This window comes from Copidosoma floridanum, unplaced genomic scaffold (assembly GCF_036245765.1).
Source record: "Copidosoma floridanum isolate Cflo_tuat_1 unplaced genomic scaffold, Cflo_Japanese_pri ptg000013l, whole genome shotgun sequence".
NCBI classification, from domain to species: Eukaryota; Metazoa; Arthropoda; class Insecta; order Hymenoptera; family Encyrtidae; genus Copidosoma; species Copidosoma floridanum.
In genome coordinates, this window is record NW_028321890.1 from 3,092,239 (window position 1) to 3,109,631 (window position 17,393).

Genomic DNA, 17,393 nt, shown 5'->3' on the forward strand with positions numbered 1-17,393 from the left:
ATCCCTGTGTATTATTTTAAGTATGTGGTATTGCGTTCATCGCAAAACTAATTCACTGTCTTTAACCTTATGTATACTGTCATCTAAACACGTGTATTTTTTTGTTTGTATCAGAGTTATTGCATTTATGAAAATAAGACTTAACTAAAAATAATTAGGACAAAAAGCTAGATAAAAAGAAGCAACAACGTGTTTTATGTAGTTTAAATCGGATTTCTAAAAATCTGGTTCAAGATGGCTTGCTTATTAAATTTCTGTAGAACATTATACAACATGAAATAGTCTTTAATTTAATTAAAAGCACTGCCACTTAAAGTAATAAATGCCACCCTCCTTTTGCCCTCTCATGCCTATCCCGAAATTGTTTTTACCATTCCCTTAGCCTCCATACAATAAGGAAGAAGTCTCTATATTTCGCTATTTGATCATCCCCATCTGACATACCGATCTGAAACGTAGCTCTTACTGTCCCCATTAAATTTTGAGTGCCCTTTTTTAGTCCCACCCCCTTCTGCCTTACGGATATATTTGGGTTTTTTAAATTGAATTAGAAAAGATGACAAGGACTATTGTTCTAAGAATTGATTTTACAGTGCTGTAAAAGACCTGATAATTTATCTAAATTGATATTTTAATTAAGCCTATGAGACACACTAGAAAAATCAAATTTCAACATTTTAAATATTAAGTTCCATATTTCTTAATTTTAAAAATTGATAAAAATTATTTACAAACATATCTTAATTTAAAAAATTGAACAATAAATTGAATTTTTAATGTATTAGCTTACTTTTTATTCAAACTACAATCAGTTGATGGTCGTTTAGTGAGAATTTTTGACATTTTCACACAGTATTCATTCATTTCACACAATAAATAATAAAATCTACTAATGCTGTTTGGTCATTTCGTGGCAATTATCCTGCTTGCGCTCGCGCAGTCGCAAGATATTCTACTGTGGACCTTTACGATGTTTCTGATCCTACACGAAAGTACTCATAGCGATCATAATAGTTAGGCTGCTGCTTTTTATGTGAGAACTTGAATTGACGATCTTTTTTTTCTTTGTTTTACTTTTTAGTTAGTCTACAGTTCAGAATTTTTTTACACATATTTGTCACCGAACTAAGTTTTGTATTTGCTTTAAGTGTATGCCTTTCGATGTAGCTTAACCAATTAATTAATACAGAAGTTTGCTTCATACATGCAACTAAAGTCATCTTTCAATCCTTATAATTATTTTACAGCATCTGATTAAAAAAAGCAGGCATTTATTGATGTGTGCAATGAGTTTTTATTTCTTATGGAGGACACATTTAGTTGGAGATCCAAGTTACTACTCAGACCTTAATCTAATTATCCTTGGTTGACACAAGTAGAATCGTAGTGTGATAAGTATACTATGATCTATTATTAAAATCTCTTATCTCTTGGATTTTAGATTTTGGCAATAGTCTATATCAAAATGTATAGAATATCTGTTGTAGATCATACGTAGTGATGAGTAGTGTATCTAGGGGGATACGGGGCCACCTGATCTCGTGTATCTCGAGGGATATGGAGCCACCTGATGTATAGTTTGGCCTCGTAGCCGCTGAGGACTATGGACTCATGCCAGAGTGGCTCGATATACCTACTCCAGCCCCCGTACAGGATCTGCTGCGTTCTCTCTCTCTCCTGATAGGGTGGCTCGGAATACCTCGTAGCGTCTGAACGTCGTGTGAGGATCCGCTGCGCTCTCTCCCTGTTCTGCCAGAACGGCCTCTCATTTATTTATACTTGACGCAAAGGAAATCAAAAAGTATGTCTTGTTATCTCATTGTTTGCAGCATACAATGAAAATTGATATCGGCTTGAAAGCAGTCGGATGACTTTTAACGTATTTAATTGGGTCTTATGATGTGGCTGCCTATACGAGCTAATATATTCGTGATTTACACAGTTGCCAGCTTATACTCACTAGAATTGACGAAAGTTTCCTGCAGCACGTTTACTTATGTTACTCAAAAGAGATAAAAGGGTAAGAATAAAAGCACTCGAGTCGATGCATTTTGCTTTACAATACTTATATGGATTAGCTGCAACATGAAGCTCTATTTACGTATGACACTGCTGAAGAAAGTATCGAACCACAAACTGAGATATAAGTTCTCTATACACCATGCTTACTTACGTTGCTCGAAAGGGATAAAATTTAGGAATAAATGCGCTCTGGAATGCTTATGTGGATAATCTGCAGAATAATGATTTATTTAAGTATGACACTACTAGAGACAATAACTAGCCGCAATAAGTTGACAAGAGCTTTAAAAGTTAAGTTTTATCAATTAACGAAATACTAGAAATATCTTTACTGCTTGAATGCAAGAACTTAGAATTAGATCATATGTTTCTTAAAAAAATTTTAAAAAATAACAAAATTGAGAGTGACAATGATGTCAGTGGTGATGGTAATATTATTGATATCAAAAACAAAGTAAATAAATACAATTATGTTAGTGATGATAACGGCCATGGTAATAATGCAAATTTAATTAAAAATGAACGTGAACCTATTATTTTAGTTGGTGGCTTATCAAAAATCTCTCTACCATTAAGAATAGGTACTTTAGAGTGGATCATAAGTTTCCTCTTAAAAAAGAATTCTAAAAGACAGTAGTGTTAGTAAAAGTAATGATGATATTGTTGTTAATAACATTACAATCAAAATAAATAAAAACAATGATGATAATGATGATGTTAATAATAACGATGCGAATGAAAAAAGTAAAAGTTGATCTTTTATTTTAGTTAGTGGCTTATGAGACATCTCTCTACCATTAAAATATAGATACTTTAAATGTTATCATTTATGAAAAGAAGTATGGTCAAAAATAATATTAACATTAGTGATGGTAGTACTGATCGTAAGTCTCTTATTTCAGTTAGTGGCTTATCAAATCGGTACGGTGGAGCAGTCTATACAACAACTAATGTTAGTGATAATGATAACTATAATATCAGTTTAAGTGACAGTAAATCAATAGTATAACAAAAAGGAAAGCTGATTCTGACTCCAACGAAACATTTTATGGTTTCAGTTCTTCCAAAGACAAAAAAAGTGTATGTTTTTTAGTTATAGGCGTGTTTTACGGTACAGAGTGAGCCAATAATTTTATACTCGTGACCTTGAGAAAATATGTGATAAAAGTAAATTTTTTTTGTTAGTGCACCCTTGCTCTGTCGTGCTATGATCTGCTTTACTCCCATTCATCGTGGCACGCATAAGACCACTTTGACACACTATGTCGCGTCTCGGCAACGAAACGCATATCATTCACCTCTATTTATTTATTCTCTACTATATATATATACATATATTCCTATATTACTTTGTGATTTAGGAAGATCATTTCACCTAACCCCCTCCACAGTCCCCGACTCCACCCCTGAATAAGGTGAAATTCTATAAATTTTTACATAACTTTTGATTAGTTGAATTTTTAATTAGCCTCTTTCACCTCCTGCTCGATTTTCAAATGCGCCCCTTAACCCTCCCTCTCAACAAATTAAAATAATATCGGTCTTCATCTTATTTTTATGTGGTTAAATTTTTTTTTAGTCCCCCTTTCTCCCCCTCACAATTAAATAACCCAATAAGCCCCCCTCATAATTTTAAAGAATTCTCTTTAGCCACTCTTAAGCCTCCTTTTTTAATTGGGGTGACATTATATTTGTTTTTATAACATTTTCAGATAAATTACTTTTTACACTGCTCCTCACAGTATCTCGCATTTTTAAATAAAATCTCTCTTAGCTCCCTTACAATTTGCTAACACATTGTCCTAGCAACTCTCCAATATTCGTTTGAGCCATTTTTAGACAATTTTTACTACTCCCTTGAGAAGGCTCATCACCGTTTGCACAGCCGAGCCATTGCAGCCAAATTAAAATTTTTGTTAAATTATCGCTTAACGGATGTACAGTTTGAATTTTAGAGAATGTTGTCGACCAAAACTGAAAAAAAATACATGCAAAAATCGAAATTATAGCATTGGTCTTATGAGGCTGCTTTTTAATGTTTTTCAGGTGTGATAGTCTCATGTTACACAATGAGATAATACGAGGATAATAAGTCATCTTAATAATTGTTTTTTCATATAACTTGTTAGCAAACCTCCACAACACCCGGTAGTGCTATGGTGCACTGGTTTTTTTTTCTTAAATTCTCAATAAGTTCGTTAATTTTATTATTGAATATGTAAAAAGACATGGCATGATATTTTCATATTTTATTAAAAAATAACAAATAATCTTGTACAATATTCAACCCATAGACCTCGCTAGTATCCCTTTACACCAAAAAAACGTAGAAATTATATTTTCCTCTTAACTGGAATATGTCAAATATTTTAAAAAGTTGACTCTTTTGCCTTTAACCTAGATAATGTGCAACGTATAATAAAAAAATTATTTATATGCAATAAAATTTTATACCATTGTTATGTCCAAACTTCTATAAGTGAAGAGTGAAACTCGTAAATTCGTTCTACAAACAAATAAATTTAATTTTTGTATGTCAGAAACCAGCCATCGGCCCAAAAGCCTGATTTGCTTTTACTTACAATATACTTTTCTTTGAAATCATTGATTCGGCGTTGTGGTGTTGAGTTTCACCGAGTGATATGTATGGAGTGGTGAACGCTGAGCTAGCGTTGACTTACTGTTAAAAATAGAACAGAACTCACTCTCCAACCTTTATAGTTATCTTGGAGCACTTGATGAAAGAGAAAAGACGAATATTGTTATGCGTGAGGAGTTTTTATACTCTTGCGTTTAATGAGGACGCATCAAGTTGGGGATCCAAACGACCAATCAGAGCTTAACCTAATTACCTCTTATTGATACGAGCACAGTCATGGTGCAATAATTTTACAGTAATTGATGGTTAAAACTGCTGATCTCTCGGATTTTACATTAAGTACAAGTTGCTGTCGAAATTGTGTATGATGTTTCTTGTGTACATCCGCAGTAAAGAATTTTGAAGTAGTGGATTAATCACATTATTTTGTGTACTGATGCAAATTCATTCCGTACGATGAGCGTTTTATAAGATTATTTGAGCCTGCACGTGTAGTTTGAGTCTGACGACGGTAGCTTGTTTCAAAAGAAGTAAGTTATATGTCACGCGATTGCAGAATCGGGTATACCGCACGATGGTTCGAGTTCGCTGAGCTTTTGCTTTTTATAGTTTAAAAATGAAACTTTCTGTTGTAAAGTAATAAATTTTAAGTATATGACATGGGATGTCACATCATTTCGAAACTTTATATACAGATTATTTTAGTACATATGTATTGACATCTTCTAATTTAATGTTTTATTATTATAAATGTAATATTTCATAATAAATAAGTATTTTTAAAAAATTTTAATTGAAAATGTTTAATAAAACTTAGTAGTTATTATAATCGTATATAAGGTCACGAGGCAGAGAAGTAGTACATTCCCGTCCGCGTGTATATTGCCACCCAAGGGGAAGCCGAGGGTGGCAAATACGCAGGCAGTGATGTGCTATTTTTTTGCCGAGTGGCGTATACAATTTTTCTTCATGGGAAGTTCGTGACCCAAAAAAAGTTATTTGTTGCTTAATTTTGTATAAAATCCACATGCGATCTTTCCGTCGTTTATTGTGAACGCTAATGCATTTGTTGATGTATGGACTCTAGGGAAATAAAGAGCAAGCGAGATAGAAAACAACTTATAGTGACTCCAGTACTGTATGCAGCAGCCATGCTTGTTGAAATCGTTTAATTATATATAAAATTCAGTTACGCACAAAGTTTATGTTAAAATCTTTTATACCGGCACTATGGGAATTATATTAGTACATAAATCTATTTGGAAACAAAACAGACCTACAGGTATGCCACCAAATACGTAAGCTTCTGAGCTTCATTAACATACTTATAGAATCGCTTTCAGTTCTTAGACGTATAGAGACTGAGCACTTAATTATTTTGAACTGTTAAATATATCACTACTTACTTGCTTAAATCATTAATTTTACACTCAGCAATCTTTATATTGGAATGGCATAAGTATTGAGGTTATGATCTGAGTGTATTGGTTTTCATCAGCTTAGTATAGTACTTTGTCGACAATAGCCATGTACACGTCAGTAGCTGACGACTGACATGAGAAAGTATCTAGGAGAGAGCTACGCAGTACGTTAGTGTGCAACAAAAAAATTTCCGTCCTGATCAGGCATACATAACTTCCCAGCCGGAAATCAGGACGGGAATATGAACTGTTCGTAAGGATATGATGGAAAAATCATATTTCCATTAAACAATACAATATAATTCTGTCTTTTTATTTTCTTCAGATTAGTTAACGTCAAAAATGTCTCTCCAAACAACGTATTCTATTTCCAAATTATTATCACGTTCTATTTGAATATAAATTTCATCTTTACTTCTGCATCTTGATAACGTGGCCTATAATGAACCATGAAAAATCAGTGGTTTTAAAAAAAATTATCTAATATTATCAAAAGTTGCACCTTGAGGTTTATTTATAGTCATGGAAAACGCTAAAACCAAAGCTTATCATTTTCTGTACAAAATAAAAAGTAGTGATGATGAATTTCTTGTATTCAAAGTTATTTTTGATATAAAAATTATTTTTCCAGCTTTTTCTCCAGTTATGATTTCTGCTTTAATATTATATTTTAGTACTTTTGTAATTTGTCACTTTGTACCTTTACACAAGCCATCCATCATACTTCAGTTTCGTATCAACATAAAAATTATTCCAATTTTTAAAGCAAGCGTATGCGGAGCCTTCACAAATATTGTTAACAAATTCAATTAAGAAATTCATATTAATATCACTATTATTTATTAAAATCTTTGTAAGGAGTATGATCTACGCTGTGTTACGTTTTTATTTTTCCTTTAACATGATTTAGAATTTTATTATTAAAAAAGTATGTACGTTTGTTATGAGAAGTAAGCGTAACGTTATTTATTGAAAAGTTAATATCTTTACCGAAAATATTGAAACAAACATCAGTTATTGTCCATTTAATTGGTAGTTGTAATGACTTAATTTTTCTTTTTCTATTATCTAATAATACTTTTGAAAATGTTTTGTCAATTAACGGATTTTTTGATAATTTTTTTGGGTTTTCTTTGAATTTGAAAACTTTATTTTAGTGTAAAAAAGCATTATTTTTGTTCTATTTTTAATAAAACACATTTTTATTTTTTTTCCAAAGTTTTTTCCCTACATTTTTTCCTTGAATATCTCCAAACATTAAGAACCACGAACAAAATATTCTTAATCGGCATGGCAGTATAACGTTACATGCTTTTTCAGAAATATTATGAATTTGGAAATCGTGTTTCACTCAATCTAAAGCAAAAGCAGCATCTTCTAATGTACTATGAAGTATTGCCTCAACTATTTTTAACATTATAAGAGATTCTACTTTATTAATGCGATTTACAATTTGTTTACATAAAAAACGCTCTTAGGAGAAAATATGTTAAGATGACCTATTGGTTAATTATTTCAAACTTTTCCGACATACCTTAGTGTTTGTTACTTAATTAAAATAGTAGTATTCTAAAATAAAAAAGTAGCGAATTTTGTTGTGCTTAATTTACTCAACGATTTCTTAATGACAATAATTCAATTGTTGTAAACGAAAAAGAATATCTTTACCTACTTTAAAGTTAGTACAATAATAAATTAAAGCAACTATTAAAACAATGATGACTTTAGATATGTTACTAGATATAACAACAATCTTTTTTTTTTGCATTATTTTGTACCAATGTCGTGAGTAAAGAAAAAAAACTATTTATAATTCAAAAATTTAACGTCAAGTTTAATGCATGACACCTCAATCTTTTATGAAGAACTTCGATAATCCTTTTTACAGTGAATTGTAAACATATAATGACCTTATTTGTATAGAAAACATTTGCCATAATAGCTTGTTTTTATAGTTTTTTGTTTTTTGTCTACAACATATTAATTTGTGTCTGTTTCATTTGTTGTCTCATTTTTTTCCGAGACATTATTTTTTTATTTTATTTTATTATTTGTAACGCTACAATTTTTTCGTTTTTTGTTTAACAATTATATTGCATACACTACGTTTAAAAAATTTGTTACAGTTTTTTTTTACGAATTTTTCATTTTTCCGTAGTTTCAAAAACATATAAACAACATTCATACTAAAGTAAGCTTATTGATCTAAAATTATTAAAGAAATAGCTAAAATTTTTTCGCTCAATACTTTACATTATGAGAATATATTTTAACTGATCAATCACATGACAGAGAGTACCCCTGTATTGTTTCTGAAACTATCATTAGTTTATACGTTTAGTACAAGGCTATTTATTATCCATCCTTTTTATCCATTCTACTTATATCGACAATGGAAGTGCATTGAAACAGCAGAAAAATCGTGTGGGGAGCAGTGAGGGAAAGAAAAATCACGTAGAGGGATAATGGGGGGTGGTGGAAGAGTTGTGGACGGCAGTGGAGAGCTTGACCCAATATGTATTGGGATAAAATAATGTAGAAATAAGACAAATTTTACCATAATACGTGGGGGAGTGGTGGAAGCGCAGTGGAGGATGGTGGGCGGTCTTTTAGGGGGTAGTGGAGGGTCAGTAGGGGAGTTATGTAGAATGCTTCACACATTTAGCTGTATAATATAGGAAGATATATGTATATATATGTATATATACAATTACCACAACAAGCAAACCAGCCATCTTTTGCATGCAAACTCAGTACTCTACCCATTTTGCTATGAGTGATCCTGATGATCCAAAACGTCTTATTTCTTATTTTGTGTTTTGTAACTAGTTTTTTTTTGTAAAAATTAATTTTCGGTTTTTCTATCAAATTTGTTTAATTATTAATTCTATTTTTTACAAAATTATTCACTGAATTAAATAATTTTTTTATAAACTTTACAAGTCCTTGTATTAGTAACAGCTATTTTATGTAACAATGAATGTGAATGTAATTTTTTTGTTATTGGGCATTTTCTAAATGAATAACTATGTTACTTGGGCTTTTTTGTCCTCGTAAAAATGTAGTGCAAATAAATATCTTATAAGTTTATTAAAATCAAATAAGTTTATTAGACTCTTCGATCTAGAGGAAAGTCAGGTGTGTGTTAGTATAACACGATTATCTAGCTTTAACTTGGCTGCTGCGCCGTCATGAACTTTACTCTTTTACTCTATGGGCTTAGCAGTTCTAGTTCGTAGGTTAAACTGTCTTACTCCGTAGGCTTAACTGTTGGACTATCGCCTACTCAACCCCCAACTACCGGCATAAGGACTATCTTTATAGCCTCACCTGTTACTATGCAATTGCGGTGGACTAATACTCGCGTCGTGTCAAACATATCGTACGTGACACGTCTAAGGCCGTGACGTCGTCGTCCTCGGTGATGGGCATCTTTTCGACTTATATACTTATGATAGGGTAATACTCATGTTATGTTTTTTTAAATATTTTATCATATCTAGCTGGAGGAAGAAGGGTGGTTTCAAGCTCTATGTCCCTGTTTTACGTGCTGATGTAATTTTTTATATTTTTTTGTTTATACATATCTGCTCGTGCTTGTGCTCTTTCCTTACACTATTTTTTTGAGTGAAAAGTTTTCTTATGTGCTCCTCATGTTAAATGGGTCTTTTTCATTTATTTATTTTTTCTATACACATATAAGGATGACAAACAGTGATATTTTATAACAGTGATATCTTATAAGAGTGATATTTTTGCTGTTAAGTTTTAAGACTCGTTATTAATTTTTGATTATTCTTATTATACACATTGTTATTGCTACAAGTTCTACTAACGTGATTATTAAAAAAAAATTTGTTACTCACCGTTTTATATATACATTTTTTTGTTAAAAAAAATAAATAACTCTTTTCTATTTTATGGTTATATTTCTCTTGGTGTCCTCCGTCTGCTTAACTGCCATTAGGTAAGAGTGGTGTTGGCTCAGTGGTAAGCGTGCTTATTACTGATACAACGCTGTTCTAGGGGTCGTGGGTTCGATTTCCGATGAATGCAGATTTTTTCAAAAACTGTTTTTATCGGGAAAAGTTTCTATGTAACCCCAGCTGTTTTGGGGCGAGTTTTTTCGTGGAATGTTCCTTTAGAATAATTTCAGGATTTTTTTTGTCCCACAGGTCTTTGGGCCTGGGTGAATGCGAAACAGTGTTAGAGCTATAAGTAGGGGTTAGCGTATCCGATGCACCAGACAGCGATCGCTGGCCTTACTGGTGAGGAGTGGTCCCTGAAACATCGGGCTTCTCTGGGGATACTAATTAGCCTGGATCTGATGCTTTAGCAGAGAGCGCCAGCTTAACCGCCGAGGAGTGAACGTTCCAAAAAATGGAAAAGGGTACACAGTGGCTAGCGGACTCGATGCACCAGTGGTGCAGAGACTGTCAGCTTAACTGGCAAGGTGTTTCACCGGAGATACTCGTCACGTGACTCTCGCGGTATATATAGTCACTTGGGGGAAAAATAACACAGGCCTTGTAGGTGAAATTATATTTTTATCTTTTTTACACGTTCAACGACTGTAATACGATAAAAGCCTTTCAATAACTTATTTTTGAGGAGATGACAATACCTTAACCATTGTTTCCTAACTCAATTAGTCTTTTGCAGCTTAAAACTTGCCTTTGAAAGTGCGAAAACGCACATTTAACCTGTAAAAAGTTCTCCCGTTCCCGACTATACATAGAAAAAAAAGCGAGATTTTGGTAAGGTTTAATGTGCGTTTTCGCACTTTCAAAGGAAAGTTTTAAGCCGCAAAAGACTAATTGAGTTGGGAAAAAATAGCTAAGGTATTGTCATCTCCTCAAAAATGTGTTATTAAAAGTTTTTTATCGTATGACAATCGTTAAACGTGTAAAAAAAATAAAAATATAATTGCACCTACAAGGCCTGTGTTATTTTTCCCCCAAGTGACTGTATATACCGCGAGAGTCACGTGACCTTTTGGAATCCCAATAACATTAGTAATAATACACTTCTACATATGGGTGGTGAGTGGGTGGCCCCGGCGACTAGGCCAGTAGGATGTCGTACTTAATCTTTGCTCCATGGGCTAATGATTTTGTGTTGTGTAGGTAGGTTGTAAAGCGGTCGTTGAAGTTTTCTGTGTCTGCATGACGATTGGTCTTAATATGATGTTCTCTGGCAATAACTCATTGTTCTTTTAGTTACCGCCCTGATATTTACCATGTGTGAACAATTCATAGTAGATCAGTAAAAGGGCACCCTTTTCCTATTTGACAAAGCACTTTAGTGTTAAAAAAAAAGAGAAAGTCTAAATAATTTATGCTGGATTTTTACACCCAACATAACAGGGTGAAAATTATACGTACATCCGTTACGACATCCTTAGATGATTTCTGTTACGTAGTATTTTGCACAGCTGTTACACTTATTCTTGCTTAGTTTATTTTTAAATTATTTTTCTTTCTCGCCAAATTTTGTTTTGTATACAATGCCTATACTTGTTTCTTGACTTAATGTTATCTTTTGTTGTTACTTACTTTTGTAAGCTATAAAAAGGTATGTAAATGATTTAAGTGATGAAACCTGATGTTTATTAACAATGCTTTCCTAGCTATTAAATTTTTTTTTTCTGATATTGGACTGTGTATTTTTGGATTAAAAGTTTATTAGCAATTCGTTAAAATTTTCAGCAAAAAGTTGGTTTTTTCTCATTTTTAGATGATGCGTTGATATTAGATCTTTTTCTACAAAACATACACTCTTATTCAACATTACTTCGATTCTTGACCTCCCTTCAACTTGTTATCCATCGATCTGTGTTCTCTCTCACAAACTGTTATGCATGTCTTCTGCCATGGCAATTCTGATTTTTACCGATTGTAAAGATTGGTGTTTTAGTAGCGTGTTTGCTTGATTATTTCAGCAATTTATATCTTATGACTGCTGTGAAGATCTTATTTGCGAGATGGATAGACTCATATTTATTTTTTTAATAGAATCGTTTTCCGATACAAATACGTATGCATTTGTATACATATAAGTATATATATATATATATATATATATATATATATATATAAAATGTATTTTTACAGCTGCCTGAGAATTGTGCCCAATAGACTTTACAATGCTGCATTACTACGTATATATGTCAAATATACGTACATATATTCTATCGGACCACACTTCGAGTACTTTAATCTGTTTCATTTTAGTCTTATGAAATAAACAATGGATTTTTAGAATTTTTAGTACTTATAGTTATGCTTTGATCACTGTTCTATGTAAGGTATATAGTCAATCATGCAATTATAACTTTTTCTGTGATTTTAAAATAGACAATCTTCTAAGTTGAACGATAGTCAATTTATTTAAGCTGTGAATTTTGATGTTCGGTCAGGAATATAAGAACTTATTATGTGTGAAGTAATAGATGGATTAAAACTGGGTGCACGATTAATTGAAAATTTTAGTTGTTAGTGTATTTATGGACTTTTTTTTAACAAAGTAACTTGGAAATAATTTTTTTTTTCTTTTAAATTTGCACATTGCACATTTTTTAAAATCTACAAATAACACTCATCTGCTGTGGGCCATGTACAATCGTAATTATATTTAAAAATATATCATTTTTATTTTTTTTTCTGTTAAAAACATTTTCTTTTTACTTTTTTTTAAATATAATGTTCGTTCCTACAGAAACATAACAATTATGTTTTTCTTCTATTTATATTTCTGATTTTTTTCAAAGGTTATAAAATATGATAACACTATTTACATAATGACTTATTTTTTCGTATGTTGGATGTTGTACAGTCGTTTTGCCGTGTATAAAAAAATATTTGACATAAGTATTCTTAAATTTTTATTTGTAATGCAATCAATAAATTATACTCATAATAATAAAAAGTTGAATTTACTCATTCGCGAACAAAAAAAATTTTGTTTACATTTTTTTAGCATATTTTTTTTTTTTGCGTTGGAGCATTAACTAATAAAAAAAGTTGGCGCGTAAAAATTTTTTATGATTTTATTCTTACGTTATTAGTAAATATTATTTTTAGTAATTATTGTTTCTGAGCTCATTTTATGAATTTATAAGCGTTTTTTTCTGATTTACTTTGATTTGATTTTTTGTAGTTTGTCTGGGGGCCGTAGATGACAATTATATAGGTTGACTGTATTTTGCTCCGTTCTTATGATTAATTTTTCATTACCCAAATCTACTATATTTTTTAATTATTTATTGTAACGTTATTACTGAGTCTAACTTTTTATATGTTATCTTCTCATCTATGTTTTTAAGACACAGTTTGTTTATATTTTGTTAACGTTTGATATCGTCATCTTTTGTTAGTCTTGCGTTATGGTTTTTATTGTAAATTCCGACGATTTTATAAGGTTTCTTATACTGGGCATTTTATTTGCTTTTAGATTTTTTTTTTTTTTTATTCTAACACAGACTCTTCTTGCGTAATAAAATTTGTATTTTGTTTTTATTAATAGTACTTTGAAAGATAGTTTGCCTGAATCTGGCTCATCACTGTGATTGTTCTTAGTTGGGTGAGTATTTATGTGATATATATCAAAAGTTCAGTGTATGTTAGTCTACTCTCTGGTTGCTTGAAACTTGACCGGAGCTTCGCTCACTGTACGAAAACGTGATCATGCAATGTGTATTCCGTACTTCCGTGTTCCAAGGTATTATATGCTAGCGTGCACAGTAGTAGCTATTCATCCTGTTCATTTAACTCATCTATGTACGCCTTCAAGTATTATGTGCGGACATGGGGCATACGCTCTATTGCTCCATTACTTTTGAGGTTGTAGGTTACACTGCCAATCTTTTTTATTTTGAATGTTCTTCCGAACTCCTCCAAGATTGTATTCACAAAATGAGTTTCTTGGTCAAAAAGTAGTTTTCTTGGTTCCCCGAAATATGATATAAATTTTTCTCTTAGTGCTCTTACAGTCTCTTTGGTGGTTGCTCTTAAAACTGGGCTATAACAATAAACTTAGTGTTCCAGTCTTGGATTAAAAGTATATGAGAATTTTCGTCAGCCAAGGATTTGTTTATTGGTCCTTAGAAGTTGATAGCAATTTCTTCAAATGCCTGCTGGGTGTGTAGGGTCTGCATGGTTTCTTTTTTATACGTTTGACTTTTTTTGTCTGGCAAAATTTACTACCAAACACCAGTTGTCTTACTTCCAGTCACATGTTTCTCCAATAAAAGTTCTTAGCAATTTTATTATATATCTTATTTCTATGCTCTCCTACGGCTAGTTTGTGGTATTCTTTTGTCACCAAATATCTTTGGTCAGTTTGTGGTACTACGAGTATATTAGTAAAGAAAGCCTACTAATTTCAATTTACTCACCATTGCAAGAGTTTTCAAAGACCTTAGATCCTTTTTATCGTATAATTTTAACGCTATGTTGTCAAAGTGTATATTGACATACATGCTGACTCCATATGTATTTCTAATTTTTTGTAACATCACATTTTAGACCTCCCTTGTCTTCTTATCCGTAGTTAGTGGATTTATTTGTCCACGTTCGTAAAGCATGTCAATGTGTTCAGTACAGCAGATATTTTTTGTTCTTGTGCAAAAATTTTAACTGTCTAAATATCTAAAAGGATGATCCTCCATTCTTCTTATTTTTTTTGGAAAGAGGTAGCGTTGGTGATATCCCATGGGAATCATAGTGGTAACTTGCTGAGGAGTCTCATTATATGTACTTTATATTTTGTTAAGATATTTGGATTTATTACAATAAGTGTGTTTAAATTTTTAGAGTCACTGGTTGGATTTATTAAAGCTTTATTCAATTTATTTTGCTTTTTGTCATTTTCTTATTGTGATTCTGAGTCCTGAGTATTAAACGGTGGTGGAGTAGTGTAAGATACAAGTAAGTTGTGCCCGCATATATTGTCTCCCATATGCTGCTTCTCTTTGTATGCTGTCTCTCATTGGTATGGATACTCGTCTCGCATCATCGTCGTCCTGTACATGGTTGTGTGGTTCTATTTGTGTGCTTTAGCTGTCAATAAACTTTTTCTGTTTGTTGGTGCACTGAAAAACATTTGGTTGGACCGAGCTACCAAACTTTGAACGTTCGATTTTACTCTCGCACATGGCTGGCTTATAGCGCTATAGATGATGTATAACAGACACCGCACTGTCAGTTGAATCGAAGTTAAACCACTGTTATCCCGAATCCTCACCACAAGTGTCAGGCGCATCTCTTCATTAAAACGTATCCGATAGCAGTGTCACAGTAAGATGTTTAGTGGGCCATACACTCATGGAATGTTGTGTATATAGAGATGCATTAACTTCCAATGAATGTATGATTCACCAGTCTATGTAAGTGTAGTTTTCTGACTTTCCTGTTATTATTTTATATAAAATCAAGAATTACAAAAGAGATTAATTAAGCGTTCTTAATGAAAATTAATGTGTTCATATTAAATATAACCTTTTTTAAAGATTATTTAAAATATGTTTTTCTAGGAAAAAATATTCAAATCACGGACAAATTGATGTAGGTATTTATTTTGATTTAATATTAAATATTGTACAACAATAAGGTTGACCAATTATAATCGTACTTTTGCCAACTTAACAATATTAAATACTCTTCAAATCTACGCTTATAAATCGTGATGAGGTACGATAAAGTATTTGTGTTTTTTTTTGTTGATGAAAGTGGACTGATTGTTGGAATTTTTAAAGTATGTGTCAATGCTTTCTTAGTATTACAAAAATCATCACGTAATTTGGATATTAGGTAAGCATGCAAATGCTCGTTTAATTTGTCAACTGAAAAAGTAATTTCTAATATACAATTTTTTTTTAATTTCATATATTATTATGCACCGTGCCAAATGTGGGGAATTAAAGTCCTTGAACACAACTTTAAAAAAAAGAATTTTTCTATATTTCTTACCTTGTATTTTAATATATTTTAGACTTTTTAAATCGGAATGCTCTTTTAATTTTGGATGTAAAGCCTGAACTTCATTTTTGACGTTTTCTTATTCAACTGGCCCTAGTTCATAATCATATGTAATTCCTTCCATGCACTTTTTTAAAAAACAAAAATTTATCTGGTTTTCGATACCTATTGTTACTGGAAAAGTTTTGTTTGTATTTAGTCGCTATTGCTTTTTCTTTTAAATCCTAATTTTCTTTTATGTGGCATATACCAAAAAATAATTCCAGGTCTATTCTCTAACATTAATCTTGGATAGTGCGCAACGATGTGTGCTTTTACTTTTAATGGGCCGTATAACTCAATGTACAAAGAATTGTTTTCATGAATTAGTTCTTTCAACACTCAAGTCTCGTTCTCAACGATTCTAGAAGACATTACAACAGCAAATATTTTTCTTAAGTACAAAAATAAAATCCAGAATTTATTCCTAACAGGAATAAGATCTCCTAAAATTAATCCTAAATTCCTGATTAAGCATGCCATTTCACCGGCCAACTGTTTCAAATGAATTTTTGAGGTTTTTTCTACTTTTTTCGCATCCTTACAACGTTTTACTATTATCAAACGAAGCTTACTACCAGAATCTAATTCATCATAAGAAAAGTTTTGGATAAGTGAATTCAGGGTTTCTGAAGTAAATGATTTCCCTGTCTATATTAATGAATGTAATACGTTTCCAATAGTGTAACTCCCAACTCCCTCTAAAATGTCATGCATTGCATCGACACTCTGGTTTTCAGCAATATGAAAATTATGTAAGCTATTAAATGCACATTCCTCAACAATTTCTGTATCTGTTGCTTTCCTACGGTCTCTTTCATAAGTCTGTTTAGTTCTAAATAAGTAATCAGTTTCTTGAGCTCAAATTTTGCATTTCCCTAAAGATGCAGAAAATATCCTACGATAATATTTGTCGTTGACACTTTTAGAAAAACCACAGCTACACTTAGTTTCTAAATTAACCCCGATTCCCGATGCGCATTGCAAATTTAATTAATAGTCCACCCCTTTGGTATTAGTTGTTAAAGCATTAGTAAATAAACTATTTAATTCGCATATAACTTGATTAAATATTGCCTTATTACCAAAAACCTCTCCATCTTTTGTGTAAAATATCGTTGATAGAAATATATATTCATCAGAAAAAGAATGTGCCGAAATGTAACAACCTCTAAATTATTTTTCTCCCGCGTGTGACCTGATTGCACATTTGAAGTCATCGAATGATAAAATCAAAGGCAACGGTTTGGGAATTAAGCATTCTTTTTTTGCCACATTTTTCTTTTTATGATATTCGAAATGATGTTTTTCTCTTTTTCTTATTGTGTTACATAC

The 17,393-nt window shown here is 31.8% G+C and overlaps 1 protein-coding gene across 4 annotated transcripts in view; it reads left to right on the plus strand.

Moving 5' to 3' along the window:
* The window catches only part of LOC106637471 (PRL-1 phosphatase), a 410,453-nt gene that overhangs the window by 372,582 nt on the left and 20,478 nt on the right, over positions 1-17,393 (plus strand). The window lies entirely within an intron of this gene.